The sequence below is a fragment of the Ailuropoda melanoleuca genome, chromosome 9, assembly GCF_002007445.2.
Source record: "Ailuropoda melanoleuca isolate Jingjing chromosome 9, ASM200744v2, whole genome shotgun sequence".
NCBI classification, from domain to species: domain Eukaryota; kingdom Metazoa; phylum Chordata; class Mammalia; order Carnivora; family Ursidae; genus Ailuropoda; species Ailuropoda melanoleuca.
In genome coordinates, this window is record NC_048226.1 from 15,700,555 (window position 1) to 15,723,674 (window position 23,120).

A 23,120-nucleotide genomic window follows, 5' to 3' on the forward strand; every position below is an offset into this window, starting at 1 on the left:
CTTGCCCCTGTGTATTTGTCCAGAGCGTAAGAACGTGAAAATCTCCGTCTTCTTTTTCCAAAGTGAACACAACCCTGGTATCACAGACAGCAGTAGTCCTCCACATGAAAATTCTAAAATAGGTGAGTCCTTCTAATCAGTACACCAGGATTAGTTAGGACCCATTAGATAAATGTGGAGGACTCATTAGATAAAATTAGACACCTCAGTTAAATAATTCACTATAACGAAGAAGAAATCCCGTGTGGGAATTTTGACATATGCCAGTAAGTTATTTTGTGAAATTCACCCATTCATTTCTAATTTGAGAAAGAAAAACTATTAATTACCAACATTAAACACAGATATTACAAAATGTCCTACAGAATTTCTCCCTGAAACCACTGACAATCTTCAACGGTAACCCATGAAGTGCATTCTCATTAAAATCAAGAACCTGTCGAAGATGTATGTACATGAAGGGAGGACCCAAAAAATGTACCAAGAAGTTGATGGGTATTTCAGAGTGGTGAGATTTTTAGATGATATTCATTTAGATGATATCCTTTTTTTTCTCTTGATTATCATATTTTCCAAATATTAGTTATAGTGACCAAGTCTTACTCTTATAATGATATGATAAGCAAACTTTAATAATAACATAAATACATTTTAAAAGAAGGACATAAAATTAAGAATATAAAATAAAAGCTAATATAAACAGGTGTGCCATGGAGTTAGCTATGGGAAAGTTTTGTCTCTTCTTATAGGCAGGGCTCGTGGTCATTGGGTATCCACCAGCACAGCCAGACAGGTTGTGAAAATAGTGAAATACTTTTGTATTAAGAGAAATGCCTGCTTCCCAATCCCCCGAGGGCCCCTGACCAGTCCTCAAGCTGCTGCGCCCCTTCCCTAGACCACCAGCCCACAACAGCAAGTTAGGATTTTTGCGCAGACCCTGCTATCCCCACATGTTACTGCTCGTTAAATATGTTGAGCATCACCCCTGTGCATGAACATGGCACATAATTGGCTGCAAATTCTACGACAGTCATGCAATTGCATGGCATGAAAAGTGGGGCATGCCCAGGGTTTTTAGATAAAATGCAAGCCAGTTGTTCAGCAGAAACTATATTCCTGATATGAAAAAAGAAATTATCATTGCAGTCTTGGTCCCACCCAAGGCTCATCACACAGACACATAGCACCCTAGTGACATAATCCGCAAGGACCTCAACCGCGTCCCAGCTCTCCGTTCATGGGAATTATGGAGGGCCCGTGACTTACAGCAACAAAGTGCAAGTCAATATTAGTGCACCCCATCTTGATGGTCTCTCTTATGTCAGGGGACCCTGAAATAGTTACACAGGAGGAAATCAGGCTCTGGAAGATTATACAGTATCTGATTTCTGGCCACAGGCCATTATTTATCATATAAGACCTAGTGAGCATTTACTCCTGTTCTTTTTACATCTCATCTCTTGATTGTCCAACCGCACTATGAGACAGGTATTATCAGGAACTACTTTATTTTTTAAATAGAAGACATCACATAGCTCATCCATCCTCAGACAACAACCAAAGATCAAGAACAACATTCAAAACAAATTTGGTCTGACTGCCAAGCTTTTAACGCTTTCATATTTCAGACTCCCATTTCCTCGGTCACTCAGCTACCTGTTGTCTCTGATTTCAATCTTGACCCAGCTCCTTGTCAAAGCCCAGCCCTCCCCACCCAGCTCCTGTTGCCTTCTCAAGCATTGCGTGGGGATGTACTCCATGGAAAAAATCTCCAAGCATAAGTCAAGGTCTTGGAGCTCCCCGGGTCATACCCAGAGCAGTGGGCTTCCATCTCTGTGGTAGGACAGACCTCTGTGGCAACCTGTTCCCATTCAACTGTCTTCACCAAGCCTCCACTTGGTGAATTTGGGGCCCCTATAAATTGAGATGTGAAGTAGAAATGCCGATGCCTCCGGGAGGGCAGAGGCCTGCACGTCCCGCAGTCATGAATCAGTAAAGCATCTTCAGGAAAAGGTCTTCTGCCCATTTGACCTCAGCCATGCCAGCCGAGTCCCCGGCGCAGAGAGCAAACCTTGCCTTCTGTTCTCCTTTTATCGACAGTGTTTTCCTTTCCGTTGACGTCAGCTCTCAGATTGCTTGCTGCGATGGGCTACACCTTTCATATTTTCTTTCCAGTCATAATATTGCTTCAGTCATAACCTCAGCACTTTGAGGAATAATTGTCCCTGACAACAGGGTGAATCACTGACAGAGAGTTGATAAGCATTACATACAGATGACAGAAGTCAGGACATATCGGATTACTGCTGTGAATATAATAAAAGAGAGACTAACCACTTTGGCAGCTCAAAGACAAGCCATTTCATAACTCTCTAGTGGGGCTATTATCTTCCATTTACTGCCACTGATAACCAGCTTGTGACTGTCTTTCCACAATCTAGTTTCAATTCACTTAACACATTGCTGACCAGACACGGTGCAGGAGGCAGAGGTGATAATCAGGACTTTTTTTGGCATTTATTTTTTAAAGTTTATCTTTGGCGTCCCTCCTCCAGCCTAATAAGGCCCCTTGGTGAGGGAGCTTGAAGCCTTCTTGCAGAAGCAGAGTGGGGCCACACCCCCTTTAATCTGTGACTCCTTGCTTCTTTTGAAGCCGCTCTATCCAGTGGAGCAAGTGACAATCCACTGTCTCCACTCCTGAAATACCTGGGCCGAAAAGCCTGGTGCAATAAACAGCTGGGCTATTTTTATATTTCAGGGCTTTGAGAAGATAAGATTATGATTTTTTTTTTCTTAGCTAGTCTGAGCCACCTGAAGGGACAGATCAAGGGCTGTGTTGTCTGTCAGTATAGACAGCCAGCCAGCAGCCGTGAGGATGCGAAATGCCCCTTCAGAATCGGGAGGCTGATGGCTTTTAAGGAACTGGGAGAGGCCTTGTTTCTAAATATGGAGGAAATAAATTTAATATGTCGGAATTTCAGACATCAAAGTTAGAACAAAAAAGACTATCAAAAAAAAAAAGAGAGAGAGAGAGAGAGAGAGAGAAAGAAACTCCCAATCGGGAATTATTCTATTCCTGCAGGAAGTTCTGCTAGTGTCAGAGTTGAATAAAAAACTCTATTCGGCAACATGCTCCTTCTTAAATAATGTTGCCTCCCAGCTTGTTCCAGAAATCTTAGATCTCCTCTTCTTTGAATGGATACCCTTTGAATGATACTTTTATTGTCCTGATGTTGACATAAAACCAACTGTTCATTGGTAACCCACAGTGCCAGATCCGCTAGATAAATTCAGGGGTGTGGGTCTCATGGCAAGAGCAGGCTCAGGAATGAGCCAGGCTAACATGACAGTAATGCAGACCTGGAAGAAATAGGAAACTATCCAGAGCATAAGAAAACAGAGTTGGCATATGAAAAATGTGCAGAGGGTTTGAAAAATTCAGGTAGTTTAGGAAACCATTGGTATCAGGAAGTTGGTATGTGAAACTTGATCAGGAAGTGGAGTGTCATTCAACAATTCCTTGAAAACAACCACCTGTGTTGGATACCAAACACTGGGTTAGAATCCAGTGACCACCATGTACCATTGGGTAGGTCGTGCACTGCCCAACTCCAGGGAGCACCATTCACAGAAGAGTCTATGTAAACATGACGTCTTTGTGTTGTACAGTGACAATCTGTCCACACAACTGTACTCAGTGGCTCTGGATGGAGATGCCACATTACAGACGAGTAAATGGTGGACATGGACCCAAATCAAGTCCAACTTACTTCCGTTTCCTGTTTCTATTATCTCCAAATTCACTCTAGTGCTTCGTAGGAGAGTAGCACAGAATGAAATTCATAAATGAATTTAATACGAAGATATAAAAGAGAATAATAGAGGAATTTTGGATAATAACACTTATTTACCGCTAGTTTGGTACAGAGATATTTTACACCAATCATTGTTCATAATGTTTACATTCTTGACAGGCAAGAATAGAAGTAAACACACAGATGACACAGAAATCACTATAGAAAGTTACAAAAACATTATGAGTAAACAACAAATGCTGCGGTTGGAAGAAAGCTGTATTGGTCAGGAAAAGCTATAGGTTGTTCTTCGATAACAAACAACCCCAGAAATGTGCCTGGCCACAACAAAGATTGATTTCTCACTCACTTGCCTGCTGTACATTCAGGAAACCTAAGTCCTAGCCCTGGTTCTATCAATAACCAGTTTGGGGAAAGCCATATGTTCATAAAACACATATAGGCACAAGAATTGATCTGAGGATAAAATTACATTAGGTCTTCAACTGCTTTGAAACAGAAAAAAAAACAAAAATCACAGGGGCTATTTTTAAATAGCCAAGGTAAAGGATAAGAAGCCTGAGCAGTACTAGCCACAGATAAATGTAAGGCAGTGTGGGAAGGGCTAGTACAGCCTCTTCTCTAATCTCACAGAATTAGTGCATTTATTGAGCATTTATTATATGCAGGACACTATGGGGCATTTAAGAGACAGAAGGCATAATTCCTGTTCTCACTGTGATGGTGACCCAGTCACAATATGATGTCAAGTATAAAGTCTATTATGTTCTTATTTCCCATTAGTTTATTCAGAGCTTTACTTTAGTTGGTTTGTTCGCCTGAAGGACAAAACAGACCACGTCACAGATATTAACCCTGCAATATCCGAGTAGCACCTCAAAGCCCGGGGGGACTCACTTCACTGTCAGATAGGCAAGAGATATCCCTCTGTCAACTTTGAAATATGCTGTACAGCTTGAGTCTTTAAAAACAAAACAAAACCCAGGTCAGAAGGAAGAAGTCCATCCATTCACAAAAGTAGCAATTTGCTACTTTGGACTTTACAAGCCTAGAAGAGGGGACAAGAGCTTCAGGTTGGGGGAAGATTTCCTATACTCACATTTCAAAGAAGCTGAAAGTCTGGGTTATAATATAGTGCTCATTGAATGCATTTGTTTATTCAGCAAAAATCTCTTCCAACACTTCTGTTATACCAGACTTTGTGCCAAGAGCTGGATCTGTGAGATTTAGCTGCTGAATTATGGTGGCTCTCTGGGAGGCTCCTCCATGTAAGGCAGCCCTGCACGCATCAAGTGCCAGCTTTCACTAACTACGTGCTGAAAGATAAGCACTCACTTGACTTTAGTTACCTTCGGACGAGGTTGAGCTCAGTTACCCTGGGGAAACCAAGGAAGCATAGCAGACAGTGCCTTTCGAAATACCAACAAGATTCTTAAGTCTTGGATTCTCCTTCTCCAGTAAATCTCTTCGGACTCTTGGGGATCTTAATGAGCTTCTGATAAAGAGATGTTGAGCTCTCCACCACACCAAGATTTAACAGAAAAGATAGCTCCCCGTTTTCAACTCTTAAGTTAACTCTTAACGGAGACTCCATACAACAGCCCTAGCAATAGGATTAGTAATGTGAAAGTAACCAGTCCTGCACTGGCACAGACACAGAACCCCCATAGCAACAGAGATGACAGCTTGGTAACAGCAGCTGCTGCTTAATTGAAAACATTAGAAAAATATTACATTATATCTGTATTCCCTGTTTTTATGTTTATTTTCACTGCAAGTGAGAAAATAACCCAGGAAAAAATACAAAAGAAACACGAAACAAAGATTCAAGACTGGTAATGGATGTTAATGGTAATGGATGAACTGTTGCTTGCAATTTAATTTTCTGGGGACTCATTCTGCTTTCCTTGTGAATGAGCAGTCTTTTTTGTGTGTTCCAAGGGCCAGAAATTCCTCCCATGGTGTTGAATTTAGTTCCTAGTCAACCCTTTTAAATTTGATTAACTGGGAGGAGAAATGGCATATGTGTGGGTCTTTGTGTGAGTCTGTGTTTCTGTGTTGGGGAAGCTGTGTTCAGATTGTAAAGTGCCTTTACATGTAGACGATTAGATAGGAGATCCATAATCACACTAATGTGAAGCTGGGAGTCTGTGTTTTTGAACAACACAAGTCCAGCCCTGGGAGAGTGGCCCATTCACACCAAAGCCAATACCAACGTTTGGGGCACAATTAGAAGAGGGTTAGTTAGAAAAGAGATGTATACATGTGGTTTTATGCAAGCAAATTACATTAAACAATAAACAAGTATGGAGACAGTCATATCTTAAAATAGAAAGAAGGAACCCTAGAGTTCATCTGGTCTCCCTTTTTATTCAGATCAAACACTTAAAACTTGATATTGCTGACTCAGAAAGCCAGATAAAAGGCAAGAGATGAAGTTTCTTCATGGGCAAGGATTTTTTCCCTCTTAAATCATGCCAGAGGTAATAGTCCTAATGAATTTCATGGGCCCTAAACATGACTTGGCATGTAATCAGGATCCATCTGGCCATTGGAAACCAGGCAGTCCACATTTGCAAATGAAATTTTCAAACGCAGGCAATGCATTGAAGGTTCACATTGCAAAATAAATATGGAATGTTCTGTTTGATAGCAGTGAACCCACAAGAGAAGCACACTGCAAACTCATAGGTACAGAGTCTCTACCTAACAATTACAGTTGCTGTTTTCTTGCAGTAGAATTCAAGTCTCTTCAAGATTGACTACATCCTATAAAAAAAAAAAATTGCTATTCTGTCAGCTCCTTGAGGTCAAGAACTCCGTCTTATTTATTCTTACATCCACTCTGGCACAAAGTAAAAGCCTTTCATGTAGTAGATATTCTACAAATAAACAGGGCCATGAATCGAAGTCCAACTGATATGGTCCTGAAAGATAAAATGAAATGATAGCGAAGACATTTCTCAATTAATCAGGAATTCCAATACATTCTTTCATTAATAATTTATTTCTTTATTCAATTAATGTGTAATGAGCACCTATTCTGGGATAATCAAAGTGCTAGGCTTACACTGTGATTTTTCCACCCAATTTACATTGCTCTTTTAGGTGAAAGAGGCTGGGAAATCATTTTTCTTATATTGGAGACTCTAGTGTTCAGGTTACTTTTCAATAAACAAGTTAGTTATGTCAAAGAGTTTAGTAAACCTGAACAATGTCGGCAGACAGCCTTTGAAAGGAAAAATGCACTGAGGTTTTTCTTTTTTCTTCCAAATTAACACTGACTTTACTCCTTGAATCTGAGAAGACAGTGCAGACAAAAAGACACTTCTCTTTCAATCCATGAGCATGGAATGTTTTTCCATTTCTTTGTGAATTCCTCAATTTCTTTCATAAGTGTTCTATAGTTTTCAGGGTGCAGATCCCTTATCTTCTTTGGTTAGGTTTATTCTTAGCATCTTATGGTTTTTGGTGCAATTGTAAATAAGATCGATTCCTTGATTTCTCTTTCTTCTGCCTCACTGGGGGATGAGCATTAAGGAGGGCACTTGAAGTAATGAACACTGGGTGTTGTACGCAACAGATGAACCACTAAATTCTACCTCTGAAACTAATAGTATAGTATATGTTAATAAAATGGAATTTAAATAAAAAAATTAAAAAGAAAAAAATGACTGGAAGAGACAAAAAAAAAAAAAAAAGACCTGTCTCAATGTTTGCTAGCTAGTAATCCAGTCAAAATTAGCATAATAATCTCAACCTTTTAAATCACCTTAGAACCATCAATTCAGTGATGGTATCAATATGGTTGATGTGCAGTAGCTTCCTAAAAGGCTATAACCTTTCCTCCAATCATGAATGTCATCTTAACATATATATTTTTTAATATTTTTCATAGTTTTTAATGAGTGCTTTCTGAAAAAGAAAATACCTTGTTTTAAATTAAAAGAGGTAGTTACCCCATCTGGCCTTTCAAATTGAAGCAAAATGCCCAAGTTTCAGAAAGTGGATTGAATAACTAATTCCCAAGAAAACTGAACAACAGAATTACAAAATGACTAATTAAAACCCATTAATGAAAGCAGTTGATCAGTAGGTGTTATTAGGCTGATGATAATTCTAGGGTTTTATTGAAGGAGGACATAATACTTGCCTCATTGTTGGCGGAAATTCATCAGAGTTGACATAGGCCCTTTCTAAGATACAAAGATAGTCATTAAACAGCAAATCTCAGAATTAAACTGAAAGACACACAGAAAAAAAGAGATCTTTTTAATAGTTTTATTGCTGATTTACTGTAAGAGAAGTTTTTTCCACCTTCATTTAGCTGACTCAGTGCTTCCGAGTGAGACCAATACAGGAATTCCCTGCTTTTCAAAACTTTGCACTGAGCCACTTCGCTTTTATGAAAGAACTGCATTGGCACCTGTTTTCTCTAACTGAAAGAAATCTAAAGAGGATTTTTGCAAAAAGCGAAAATAATAATCAGCATTTGTTTTGCAGCAAGATGTTAGAGAGATAGCACACCACCCCCTAGCAGGGAGAGTGGCCCCACCACACTCTGTCCCCACTCCTTTCCAGAGAAACTACACTCAGCATCTCAGCATCAGGCCACCAGAGCTTTGAACTGTGTCTGTGAGCATCTTGATTTATTTTGTGCATCCGTTAGCAAGATACCCTAAGCTATCAGAAAAGCCTAAGAGAGGTTATTCTTAGGGAGTGGGAATGTTTAATTTGTTTTTCCATATAAACTAATGGTAATTACTTTTTTGCTTTGCACCATTTCAGCAAAGGAAAGTTTCATAGGGACGCTCTACTTTCAGATAGTAGGGGGAATCTGTAAATGGAGACAAAATATTTTCAGTGTCCAGGCCTCTATTGAAAATCCAAGTCAGTAGCATAAAAAACTCAAGTGAGTCCACAGGAAGTGGTTTAAGAAATACATAGATACAAGTTCTGTTAAAGGATTAATGAAGGAGGGGCAACTGGCTGGCTCAATGGGTAGATCATGCAACTCTCTATCTCAGGCTTCTGAGTTCAAGCCCCAGGTTGGGTGTGGAGCCCAGAAAGGGAAGGGAAGGGAAGGGAAGGAAGGAAGGAAGGAAGGAAGGAAAAAAAGAAAGAAAATTAATAGATTAATGAAGTTGTAAGTAGAACTTTCTGTAGACTTGCAAACTCAGAGCTGGAAGGATATCAGGAGCTACCTAAATCTAAAATAGTCACCTCTTCCTAGGGCAAGAATATCTTACCTGGAATTCCTGATAGGTGGTCATATAACTTTTGATCATATATGTCTGAGAACATGAATAACTTTCAATAGGCCAGCTATAGCAACAGCGTAAATGGATTATGTTCATGCCCTACATCCTCAGGGCTTTAGCAAGGAATTGTATCCTAGAGTCATCAAAGCCCCAAGAACAAAATCCTGAGGAGATAAAAAGTACACAGTCTTAATCTGAGTAGTCTACGTACTATATGATTACAACTATGTGACATTTTAGAAAAGGCAAAACTATAGAGACAGTAAAATGATCAGTGGTGGCCAGGGGTTAGGAGAATGATGAATTTTCAGGATAGTGAAAATATTTTGTACGTTACTATAATGGTTAATATATGTCACCATATGTTTGTCCAAACCCAAGAGTGAACCCTAATGTAAGTTACGGACTTTGGGTGAGCATGACGTGTCAATGTAGATTCATCAATTGTAACAAATGCACCACTCTGGTGGGGAATGCTGATAAGTGGGGGAGGCTGTGCACATGTGTGCGGAGGGGCCTATGGGAAATCTCAGTACCTTCCACTCCAAAACTAAACCCAAAAAACTAACTGCTCTAAAAAACAAAATATTAAAAAAAAATTGTATGAGCTTTAGAAAGCCTCCAACATGATCCAAAGTAAAATATGTATATGTAAGATTTAGAATTGCTGGAGCTCTGGATTATTGTTAACACAGTAATAATGGTCAAGTATCTGAAGGAAAATGATAAACGGGCTATGTTGAAAAGTATAAAGACATAAGGGTAGTGATCAGGAAAACCAGGTCCCATGTCCACTGCCCGCAAGCCATATGCACGCTAGACTTCGGAGGCAAGTTTCTTAAAGTCTCTGAAGTTGAGTTTAAACATCTGAAAAATGGGACTTGTAGCACTTACTTTCCATGCAGGATGATTGTGAAGAATACACGAGATAAAATTGGTGACATTGCTTAGAATTGTTCAATGATTGACACATGATCGAAATGCCAAAATCTACCAGCTGAATGTAACTGAATAGCTGGGATCTCATTTTGCTATCTAGTAGGGATAGAATTAGCAGAAAGGAAATTACCTGCTAATATGGAAATTTTAATTGAATATGATAAAATATCTCTATAAACAATGAGATGTGAAAATTAATTAATATTTATGAACTTTTCTTTTCCACTGATGTTCATAATTTTTATCTGCAGAGCATGGTTAAATTATATTTCTGAGATCAAATAAAAGACTCCTTAAGTTTCCACTAATTGCTCACTCTAAATTCATCATTGTTTAATATGTGTCAAAATATAATTAAAATATATCATAGCTCATAAAATAAATATAAAATCATATAGAATAAAAATTGTAAAGCTTTAAAAAAAATAATAAATTTTAAAATGCATATTGCAAGGCTTATATAAGCTTCTATTAATTACGTGCTAATCATATAATAAATACTAAAATTCTTATGTAACACATAAAAAAAATTCTAGTGGAAATCAAGCCAGCACAGAATATGCTTCATATGATTTTATAATATTATAGGATACAATAGTTAATATAGTACACAATATAGTATAATATTACATTACATTATATTGCATCAATCACATTGCTTTTGGCAGAACTTTGCATTGAAAATCATAAATGGCAAGACACCACAGTTTGGTTGGTACACTGATCCAAACTGTACTTTTGTTTTTGTAATGCAACTTTGCCATTCTCATATCACCTGGCGAGACAATTTATTCATTAAGTACTAGATTCAAAATAACTTTCAATTGATAATAGATTGAAATATTGTAAACATTTACAGCAAAATAAGGTTGTGAAAGGTTTTGTATGCTAAACTATATTATTTACGGTTATTAAAAACCGACCAAGATTACCCTGAAAATTAGAATTTCTCTTAATCCTACTGATTAAAATTTCTCCAATCCAAATATATAAAAAATAATCCTACATTAAGATATTAAACCTCTTTCAACTAAATTATGCATGGGAAATATCAGATACATTAGGAGCTGCGAATGTTTGATTATCCTGTAATCTTTACATATTCATTTCTAATGAAGGGTAATTCCATTTAATGTAGTGATCCTTTTCCAGTTGGAGATTTGAGTTTCATATCTCGGTGCTTACAGTAATCCCAACATTTCTGTGGAAGCACATTGATTCCTTTGTGTGGTAGCAGTGCTGGCTGCTGTAGGGGGCTCTTAGACCAATCCTAAGATAAACAGGGTGTAGAAATGGTAATAAATATTGTTACTAACTTTGTCATTAAAACATGCTGTTCCCATCTCTGTTGGAGGTTAGAGCCAAAGGGGCATTTAAAAAGACAATATCCATTCCTGTAAGCATATTAACATTCTAAGATTCCCTCCTGGAGCTTTTAGGAGATTGCATGTGAAGAGGAGGTTAAATTAATTTGAAAACCTTTGACAAACTTTTGATTGTTTGTAATTCTCTGTAATTTTGGCAAGTTGAAACAGTATTTTTGGAATTGACAAATTCGCTGTGTTTAGCCTTTTAGAAGTATGACTCAGGCCTTTCCCAAAGGAGGTGGGAGGAGGGCAAGAAAGGGAGAAGGTCAAGGAGGGGTGGGCTGGTGGGGAAGGGGTGAGGGAGGGGGACAAGGCAGAGGCACCAGGAGGAGGAAACATCCCTGTGCTAATCACATATCACAAGCAATGAAAGACCTCAGGCTAGGAGCCCGCCAGGTGCATTTCAAAGAGAAGCATGGGAGGGGGGAGTAAGTGTCACTCAAGGCAGATATTTATGAAAGATGACAGTTTGCAAATATCTCAATCTTGGACAAGCCTGCACTAGTGACACGGAGAAGTGCAGCAAAATTGGACGAGTCAGCAGCCAACATTTATTTCATCAGGACCTGTCCAATCTCCACTGATGGTTTGATCGTCTGGGGAGATCGAGCAACAGTGGGCCTCATTCTGCTGGTTACTTTCAGTCAGTTTGCGTGGAAGAGTCCAAAATAGTCTAATAAATATGTAAAGAAGGATAAAAAGAAGAATGGAGAAAAGTGTTGTTTGCCGAGCTCGCACAAGACTGGATTTTAGCAATGCCAAAGAGGAAGCGTGGTAATGACAGAAATATTGATTGCTGCTTCTGCCCGTTGAGGTGGTAAGATAGCACCGTCTTGCCAGCCTGGAGACCTTCGCCTCGGTACAAACAGCCTGTTGGTCCAGAGGATCCCATTAGATGCCCTTCCCCATGACAGCTGCCCCGCCGTCCCTGATACACTGAGCACTGGGGACTTTGTTAGAAATGGAACTTTATGTTTTCCCCAAGGGATGAAACTCTAGCCATTGGACTGAACAAATATTAAACTAAATACCAGGGGGACGTGCCCATAGTATTAGTATCATGCCGGCAGACAGCATGGGTGCGGAAAGGCTACTGGGGCAAACCCACAGGTGTTGACATGACAGTGTTATCAGAGGCAGCTCCCTGGACACACACAGGCGGCCAGGATGTCTAATTTGGAATTCAAAATGCTTTTTAATGTACATGATTTAAAGGCTAATATTAAAAATCAGGGGATTTTATGCAAAACCTTAATTTTTGGCTTCCCAGGGAGGAAACAAAAAAAAATCAGGTTATGGGACAACCTTGGGTACAAAATACATTTGCTCACAACCTGGAACCTGAAAATAGCGGCTACCTTGAGAACATGTGTTGTTTTCCACCATCTCTACTTTTCCCCAAAATCAATGTTGAGGATCAGCTGACTTTTCCAACAAATTTGTACTTCTCATTTACACTCGTTTATTTCACTCATTCATATTACCCATGTGACTTCTTTAAGCACGTATGTTTTGACCTCAGGAAAGAAAGAAGCTAGCTTTGTCGTTTGGGGAAGTTGAAATCATTCGGATTCCTGGACCTTAAAACAAGATTAATGTTGATTGATTCATGTGGTTGGGGCTAAGGAGTAAAGATACTGAAATGAAAAGCCTCAGGACAAATTTGGGCACATACCAGACGTTGAATCCATGCAAGTTTTATCCACTCTTCCCTTCTGTTTTTCAATTCTTTTAGGAGAACAAAAAATTCTTCAGAGGGGAGGGGGTGGGGGAATGGGATAGGCTGGTGATGAGTAGTAAGGAGGGCCCGTATTGCATGGTGCACTGGGTGTTATACGCAACTAATGAATCATGGAAATCTACATCAAGAACCAGGGATGTACAGTATGGTGACTAACATAATATAATTAAAAAAATATTATTACAAAAATATTGCATCTCATTCTGAAGGATAAGTGTAGATCAGCAGATATTTTATTTACATAGATGTAATATTTTGAAAGCTATCCATTCATTTTAGTGAGTGTTAGATTACCATAGTTTTTTTTTTAATTGTATTTGTTTATTTGTCAGAGAGAGAGAGAGAGAGAGAGGGTGAGAGACAGCACAAGCTGGGGCAGCTGCAGGCAGAGGGAGAAGCAGGCTCCCTGCTGAGCAAGGAGCCCGATGTGGGACTGGATCCCAGGATACTGGGATCATAACCTGAGCCGAAGGCAGAGACGCTTAACTGTCTAAGCCACCCAAGTGCCCTATCATAGTTTTTTTTTTCCCATTAAACATCGTGCTAGAGCCCTGGTTCTCACCCGTGAGTGTGCGTCAGAGTCACCAGGAGGACTCATCACAATGCAGAAATGTGCCTAGAGTTTCTGATTGAGTCGACCTAAGGTACGGCTCCAGACCTTGCTCTTCTAATGGGTTTCTAGGTGAGGCTGGTGCTTCGAGAAGCACCACGCTGCTTTATTAAGACTGAAATCATAGAAGCTGGAGAAAAGTTTTGTGTTGTATCCATCATCTTCCCCCAAAAGAAGTAGGAGGCAATTCTTGTGTTTGTTTTTAACATTTGTGACAAAGTCAAATTACTTGATCCCCCCAATTGTTCTTCCTAGGCAAGAAAGTTCCTAAAGTTTATAAAAGGATATAATAGGAATTAGATATATGTAGATCGAGGACCAGCAACTGGCACGAGCAGAGATGCCAGACTCTATTGAGTTAATAGCATGACGATCACCCTTCTGGAGAACCAGCACAGTGGACACACACTCTTAAATGTCACACGAGGGGCGCCTCTTGTTAGTATCAGTATGGTTACTATTTTGATTGAGATGCTCATTCATTTTTCTCTGAGGTAACTGTTTCTCTGCAATTGTTAGCATTTGCCATCTGAACTGTGTTTTTTCAGAGATTCCAGTATGATTAGTTATTCAGCTAACCACCGTGTCAAAGCAGCACGTTGCTCCCATCTGACAGGCTGCGGATGCCAGCCATCTCTGCCTATCACTCACAGAAAAATCGGTTGCAAGTGGAGGTGGGTTACCTTCGCAGAATACACAAAGCCCTGCTGTGACTTTGGTTTTCTGCAATGCTATTGAAATAAATGTTGAGTTCAATTAAGTACCATGTTCTTCATTTGTACTTTGCATTTCTCAGAATCCTGAAAAATTAAAAATAAATGTGCTGCAATGCAGTTCTTGTTTCAATTATGCAAACTTCGGTTTCATTTTTCATCCTTTTTGAACAATTCGTGGGCATCTCTGAATGCATGCAATTAAGTGGGAAGTGGGTTGTAAGAGGTCTCCCGGGGCTCCCAGACAGGAACACAGACCCAGACAGGTGCAAGAGCTCCACGGCCCTGCTTCTCTCCTCAAGCAACCTAGAGTGAGGAGCAATCTCAGCCACGACGTTTTAAAAATATTTTGCCTTCCACCCGGGCACCCTATAGCACAACCCTGCCCCCACCCCATGAAATAAACATGGCCTCTGGACAACACCATGCTAGGGACAATGGTGAAATATACATAAATCTGGCTATAGTACCAAAATAGAAACATAATTGCTTTGCATTGTTTAATGAGGAGAAAAATAACCCTGAAATGCTCAAAAGTCTCAAAGAGAACATTAAATCTTAACATTAATGGGCCTAACAGACTTGAGGAGTGTCTGTAGATAATATGCTTTCTTTCCTTCTCACAATTACAAGTTTGACTAAACTTCCCACTTCCTGCAGACCCCCACCCCCATCAAGTCTTCAAAATCAATTACTTAGTACTTATGACCTTTAGTATAAGTAACTTTAAAGCCCTAAAACTCAGTTTTCTAACTTATGAATAGGATAATACTGGATACCTACATTATGCCATTATCAGAAGAAATCTCTGAAATAATCCAGACCAAATCTGGCCCATAGTAAGTTATGTTTGCATGTTATAATATTGGTACGTTCAGTAGTGGTAATGATGTTTCTTATCAGATTAACTGATCACCATCTTTCTTGAACTCTTAGCTCCTCTTGCCTCCATTAAAGCAATTATCACATCATGTAATAAGGTGTCTCGTCCCACTGGACCAGAAGCTTCTTTTTTTTTTTTAATCAGATGGTGTTTTATTTTATTTTATTTTNCATTAAAGCAATTATCACATCATGTAATAAGGTGTCTCGTCCCACTGGACCAGAAGCTTCTTTTTTTTTTTTTAATCAGATGGTGTTTTATTTTATTTTATTTTATATTTTTTTTATTTTATTATGTTAGTCACCATACAGTACATCCCTGGTTTCTGATGTAAAGTTCGATGATTCATCAGTTGCGTATAACACCCAGTGCACCATGCAATACGTGCCCTCCTTACTACCCATCACCAGTCTATCCCATTCCCCTACCCTCCTCCCCTCTGAAGGCCTCAGTTTGTTTCTCAGAGTCCATAGTCTCTTATGCTTCATTCCCCCTTCTGGTTACCCCCCCTTCATCCCTTTCTTCCCCCACCGATCCTCCTAGTTCTTATGTTCCATAGATGAGAGAAATCATATNNGATAATTGTCTTTCTCTGCTTGACTTATTTCACTTAGCATTATCTCCTCCAGTGCCGTCCATGTTGCAGCAAATGTTGAGAACTCGTTCTTTCTGATAGCTGAGTAATATTCCATTGTATATATGGACCACAACTTCTTAGGACCAGAAGCTTCTTGAAGTCGGGGCCGTCTCAGTTAACTCTCAAGCCCCATTTCCTAACACACTTCCTGGAATACGATAAATGTCCACTATATATTTGTTGAATCCACTAATGAATTCCAACAAGTCCATTCTTTCTTCTAAAGTTTCAGAAATATCCCTTGCTTGGCCCCAGCTGTTACTCTATTGCTCCAACGCTCTCCTACTTGGCTGATTTCTTATTTCCGTACCTCATGTGGTGGCCATTGACGTCTGGCATTTGAAATGTTTATTAGCTGCTGATGGGACTTGAATTACCAGTCTGGTTCCATAATTAATATGGGTGGTTATTTTCAACTTTTCTCACTGAACAAGATGGAATTGTAACTAAAGTTTTCAACTGATGTATTGTGTTGGCCTTCTTTGGATATGGAGATTATATCACATTGCTTCTTCAGATCCAGTAATTTCCACCTAGTGTTAGGGAGTACTACCGCATTGAGCTCTTGGTTAGAATGAAAGGGATAAACAGATTAAAACGAGATTCCCCCCCCCACCGGGACAACCAGTATATACAGTCCCCCTATTTATAGGAAGGCAGAGGGAGGAAGAGAATGAAGTAAGGATCTGACCTGAGTGACTGGTAGTCAGAAGTACTGCTCTTGAATACGGAACATCATTCCCTCAGGAAACTCCCGGAGAAAAGAGAATTAGTGCCAATATCAACAAATGTGGGAAACACCCTATAATATCTCTTTCTCGGGATTCCCAATGCATGTCAGTATAGACTCTGAGAAGTCTGCAGCAAAGGAACCTGAGATTCCCAAAGAGCACACATGACATGTTTACACACATCACATCTATGAGTGGGTCTTACTTACCTTGATTCAATACTGGGAAGGGCTATTTAAACAGAATTTTTCCAAAGAGGAAAATAACAAAATAAAATGTGTTAGAAATAATGTTCTCCCCATCAACCAGTCACATACATACCTATATTCCTAATTTTGTTAAGGGAGCTTCATTCCCTTTGTCACTTGGAGAAAGGCCATGTTTCTGTATTAAAAGAAGATGGCGTATTAATTTGGTGGAAGCCAGGCTAATGAAACGAAGAGAGCTAAGACTAGCACAGAGCACTTAGAAAGAAAGTTTATCTTTGTCTCACATATCAATCCCAGGTGAACATTCCAGCTGAGCAGGTGGAGCTGCTCCCTCTGAACCTCAACTCACTTTCCACGGCGAAGAGCAGGTTGATGGCTCTACCCACTACAGAGGAAGCTCGGAAGGGTCGACAAACTGAAGAGCCGTGTGCGTGGCCGGAATGGTATTTCAATGGAAGAAGAGGAAATGAATTTGGTGGAGGACTGGCTGTCTGTGCTTCACAAACGGGTAGAGAAGAGAAAAGGTGACTATTTGATGACCCAACTGAGATGGGACAATATTATAGAGATGATGCCAGTCTTGGCAGTAAACCTTGGGAATCTTTCTAACCTTAAGATTCCTTGATTCTTGAAGATAAATATCAGCAAAAAGCAGCCCTCTGAGTTATGATCTGAGGCATTTTTACTCTTTCTACTACCTTTCTTGATTTTTGAGAATTCTTTCCATTCTTTTTTATTCTTGCTGCCATCCAATTCTCTGGGGCCCGAATGCCTCACGCATGGACTTTTCCAATGTCCGGTAACTCCAACACCACTTGCAGTATTTCCTGCATACCACCAGAGTGTAAAAATGTGAAAAATAATGATATGTATCATCGTTTTAAAGTCTTATTTTTATCATGTCTACATCTTACTCAAAATGCCCCAATGGACTGATGTTTACAAAAAAGGAGCCAAAGTTTACATCTCTGCCTTTAAAGACCAGAAAAATCTGCATTTAGTGAACTTTTCAGGCTCACCCCTCATCTTTCTAGAATATTAATACCACTTATTAGCCGTGTATCCTTGGGAAATTTATAACTTTTCTTGATCTCATTCCCCTCACTTAGAAAGAAAATGAGAGTAACTATCTCATAAGGTAGCCGCAAGGATCAGTGGATATGACGCCTGAATCCTTGATAAGCAACAAACATTCAATAAATTTGTCTATTGTCATATGTCTCATGTGTCACTCAATACTGCCTCCTCGTGTATAATTATATATACATTTACATTTGATTGAGGAAGTAGCTTGTTCTTCTGTTTTTATCTTCTTGCGTGAAATGGGATCTTAAACATTATTGATGAAAATGAGCTCAATCCCAGGATGTCCTCTACAATGCCATCCAGTGGCTGCAAACACTATCCAGATGAGGATGACTCTTAAGGAAACTTACGTTTCCATTTTATGGTGTCAGTAGGGAGGCGTTTTTATATTTAAGTTTGCCTCTCCAAGCCCTAATCCTTAGCCCTGAAATTACCCAGAAGAGATATGACATTGTTCCATGTTGTAGTCATTGAGATCTTGAACTATGGTCATGCTAACATTTCTTTTACTCGGGCTCAATTACTTTTTATCTTCCACATAAGGCATATTTTTCAAGTCAATTCAACACTGTGATTGTACCCTTTGGAGAAATACAAGTTCATTGTTATTTTCCAAAATACAAAAAATGGCACCCAACCTAATATTTCAAATGCACACAGATGTTTGCAAAATCAGAGTTGATGTTCCATTGCTGTGAATGCTATCATTTCTGGTTTTAAATAATTTAAAACTTCATTAATAAATATAATATTTCATTATATATATGTAAGTGTATATATTATATGTGTGTATATGTATATATATACACACACACATATACATATGTATGTGTGTGTCTGTATGTATCAGTCTATACTTAAAGCCAAAAAAAATAGCTAATAAATAAAAAATCACCCATATAAAACACAAGTAAGCATAGTGGTTAAGAGAGCAGAATCTTTTTTCATACTTTTCTCAATAGTCAATTTAATACTTTGGGTTTTTTTTAACCTGGAAGACAGCTTTTTATTTTTTATCTTATTTTATTTTATGTTAATTTTTTATTATGTTATGTTAGTCACCATACAGTACATCCTTAGTTTTTGATGTAGTGTTTCATGATTCATTATTTGCGGTAACCCCCAGTGCTCCATGCAATATGTGCCCTCCCTAATACCCATCACTGGCCTATCCCAATCCCCCAACCCCCTCCCCTCTGAAGCCCTCAGTTTGTTTCCCAGGGCCCATAGTCTCTCGTGATTCATTCCCCCTTCTGTTTACCCCCCTTCATTCTTCCCTTCCTACATAAAATTAAATACTATTACCTACATCAAAGCACTAATAAAATCCTTAAAAGATACATATGTATTTAGCAGAAGTTCCAGGATTTTTCAATATATCAACTCAGCTTAATTTTGTTCATCGCTTTTTCCAATTCTTTTATTCTGGTAAATACACATAAAATTTGGCGCCTTAACCATTTTAAATGTACATATAGTTCAGTGGTATTTAATACATTAATAATGTTACACAACCATCACCACCACCCACCTCCATAAACCATTTCATCTTATAAAATGGAAATGCTATATCCATTAGACTATGACTCCCCATTCTCCACTCCTACCAGCCCCTGGTACCATCATTCTATTTTCTGTTTCTATATTTTTAAGTTAGCAAAATATCCCTAAGATTCATCCATGTAGCATATGTTAGAATTTTCTTCCTTTTTAAGACTGAATAATAGTCCATTATGTATATAATATATGTAGAAGCAACACAATTATATATATAAATTATATATACAAATTACATACAAATTGTATGTATTATATATAATACATAAATTATTATATTTATTATATTATTTTAATTAATGTGATAATATAATAATTTAAATGTTAATTAATTTTAATTTTAATTAATATGATATAATAATGTATCATATTATCAATATATTATATAAAATATATTATAGATTATAATTATTATATAAATTATATATTATATAAATATATATACAATTATACATATAATTATATATATAATTGTGTTGCTTCTACATTTAGCTATTGTGAATAATGCTGCTTCTAGATCCTGCTTTTAATTCTTATAGGTATACACCCAGAAGTGGAAAATTTAGATCACATGGTAATTCAGTGGATTCATGGCATCCACCAATGGTGCACAAAGATTTCAATGCCTACAGATACTTTCAACAAATATTATTTTCTGGGTATTTTTTTATAGTAATCATCCTCATGGGTGTGAGTTGATATTTCATGTGATTTTGGTTTGCATTTCCCAAATGATTTATGATGTTGAATATCTTTTCACATGCTTATTGGTCATTTGGAGACCATTGTCATTGTCTATTAAGGTCCTTTGCCCATTTTTTAATTGGGTTGTATGTTTTTTATTGTTCAGTTGTAGGAGTTTTTTAATATATTCTGAATATTAACCCTTTTTAGATATATTATTTGCAAATAGTTCCTTCCATTCCATTGTCTTTTTGTCTTTGATAGTTTTTCAATGCACAGTCTTTTTAAATTATCAGAAAGTCCAATTTATTGTTTTATTCTTTTGTTTCCTGTACTTTTAGTGTCATATCCAAGAAATCATTGCCAAATCCAGTCTCCTGAAGCATATGCCCTATGTTTTTCTTCTAAGATCTTTATACATTTAGGTCTTATATTTAGGTCTTTGATCCATTTTGAGTTAATTTTTGTTTACGGTGTTGAAGACCCAACTTAATTGTTTAGTGTGTGGATATCCAATTTCTCAGCACCATTTGTTGAAAAAGCTGTCTCTTTCCCTTTGCATGGTCTTGGCACTTTTCAAAAATAATCTGACCATACATGCTCGGGTTTATTTCTGGGCTTTCTATTCTGTTCCTTTGGTCTATATGTTTGTCCTTATGCTAATACTACACTGTTTCGATTACTGTAGCTTTGTAATAACTTTTGAAATCAGAAAGTATTAGTCTTCCAGCTTTGTTCTTCTTTTTCAAAATTCTATTGGCTATTCTGAGTTCATTAATATTCTATTTGAATTTTAAGACCATTTTTCTATTTCTGTAAAAAACATTGGGATTTTGACAGGGATTGATGTGAATCTGTAGATAACTTTGGCATCTTAACAATATTGTTTTCCAATCCATGGACATGGGATGTGCTTCCATTTATTGATGTCTGTATTTTTTTCAGCAAAGTTTTGTAGTTTTCAGTGTTAAAACCAAGTGTTTTACCACCTTGGTTAATTCCTAAGTATTTTTTTCTCTATTTTTTGTCTTTTCAACCTTTTTATTTTGAAAATATCTTAAATTTACAGAAAAATTGCAAAAGAATAGTTTTCGTATAACCTACATCTAGCTTCTTCTAATATTGACATTTTACACAACCACAGTATAATTGTGGAAGCGGAAACTCATAAAATATAACACTGATAAAATAAAATTAACTATACTACACTTACTCAAATTTATTAACTTTTCTACTAATGTCCTTATTCTGATCCAGAATTCAATTCAGAATACTTTCTTTTTAATGCTACTGTAAATGGAATTGTTTTCATAATTTCCATTTCAGATTGTTCTATGTTAGTGCATAGAAATGCAACTGAATTTTATATGTTGAATTTATATCCTGTTACTTTGACTGAATTTATTTATTAGTCCTAACAGGGTGGAGGGAGTATCTTTAGAGTGTTCTCCATATAAGATCCTATCACCTGCTAACAGAAATAATTTTATTTTTTCCATTACAATTTGGGTGCTTTATTTCTTTTTCTTGCCTTTTTCAGTATTATGTTGGGTAAGTGACATGAAAACAAGTATTCTTGCCTTGTTCCTGATCTTATAGGAAGAGCATTTTTTTTTTACTATTGAATACAATGTTCGTGTGGGTTTTCCATATATTGTTTTTATTATGTTGAGGTTAATTATTTCTATTACTAATATTAATATTACCTGTTGAGGTTTTTTTTTCAACCATGAAAGAATGTTGAAATTTGTCAAATACTTTTTCTGCCTTAATTGAGATGATCATGTGTCCTTGTTTTGTTTTTTTTTTCTTCATTCTAGTAAACAATTTTTATATATTGGGCCATCCTTACATTTCAGAAATAAATCCCACATGGTCATGGCATATAATCTCTTTAATATGCTGTTAAATTCTGTTTGCTAGTATTTTGGTGAGGATTTCTACATCAAGGCTCGTAAAGGATATTGGGCTACAGTTTTCTTTTTCTCGTAAAATCTGTGTCTGGTTTTGATATTAGGGTAACAGTAGCCTCATAGAATGAGTAAGGAAATGTCCTCTCTTCTTCGATTGTTTGGAAAACTTTGAGAAAGATTGGTGTTAGTTCTTTAAATGTTTGGTAGAGGGATGCCTAGGTGGCTCAGTCGGTTAAGCGTCTGCCTAAGTTCAGATCATGATCCTGGGGTCCTGAGATTGAGCCCCCAGTGTCAGGCTCCCTGCTCAGTTGGAAGTCTTTCTCCCTCTCCATCTGTCTCCCTCCCCAGCTCCTGCTCTTGTTCTCTCTCCCTTTCTCTCTCTCTCTACCTCTCACTCTCTCAAATAAATAAATAAAACCTTAAGAAGATAAAAATAAATAAATGTTTGGTAGAATTCACTAGTGAAACCATCAGGTCCAGGGCTTTTTTGTTGTTGTTGGGAGATTTTTTATTACTGGTTATTCTCCTTACTAGTGAGAGGTCTAATCATATTTTCTCTTACTTCCTGATTTAATCTTGTTCAGTTTTGTGTTTTCAGGAATTTGTCCATTTCATCTAGACTTTTCAATTTGTTGGCATATAACTTATTTTTAGTACTCTTTTATTTTTTTTTAATTCTATAGAATCAGGAACAATGATGCCACTTTCATTTCTGATTTTAGTATTTGAATCTTCTCTCTTTTTCTTTTTTCTAGGTAAAGTTTGTCAATTTTGTTGATCTTTTCAAAGAACCAACTTATGATTTCATTGATTTTCTCTTTTATTTTTCTATTTTCTATTTCAAGTATCTCTGCCTCAATACTTGTTATTTCCTTTCTTATGCTAGCCTTGGGTTTATTTTGCTCTTCCTTTTCTAATTCCTTAAATTGTAAAGTTAGTTTGTTGATTTGAGATCTTTTCTTGTTTTTTAATGT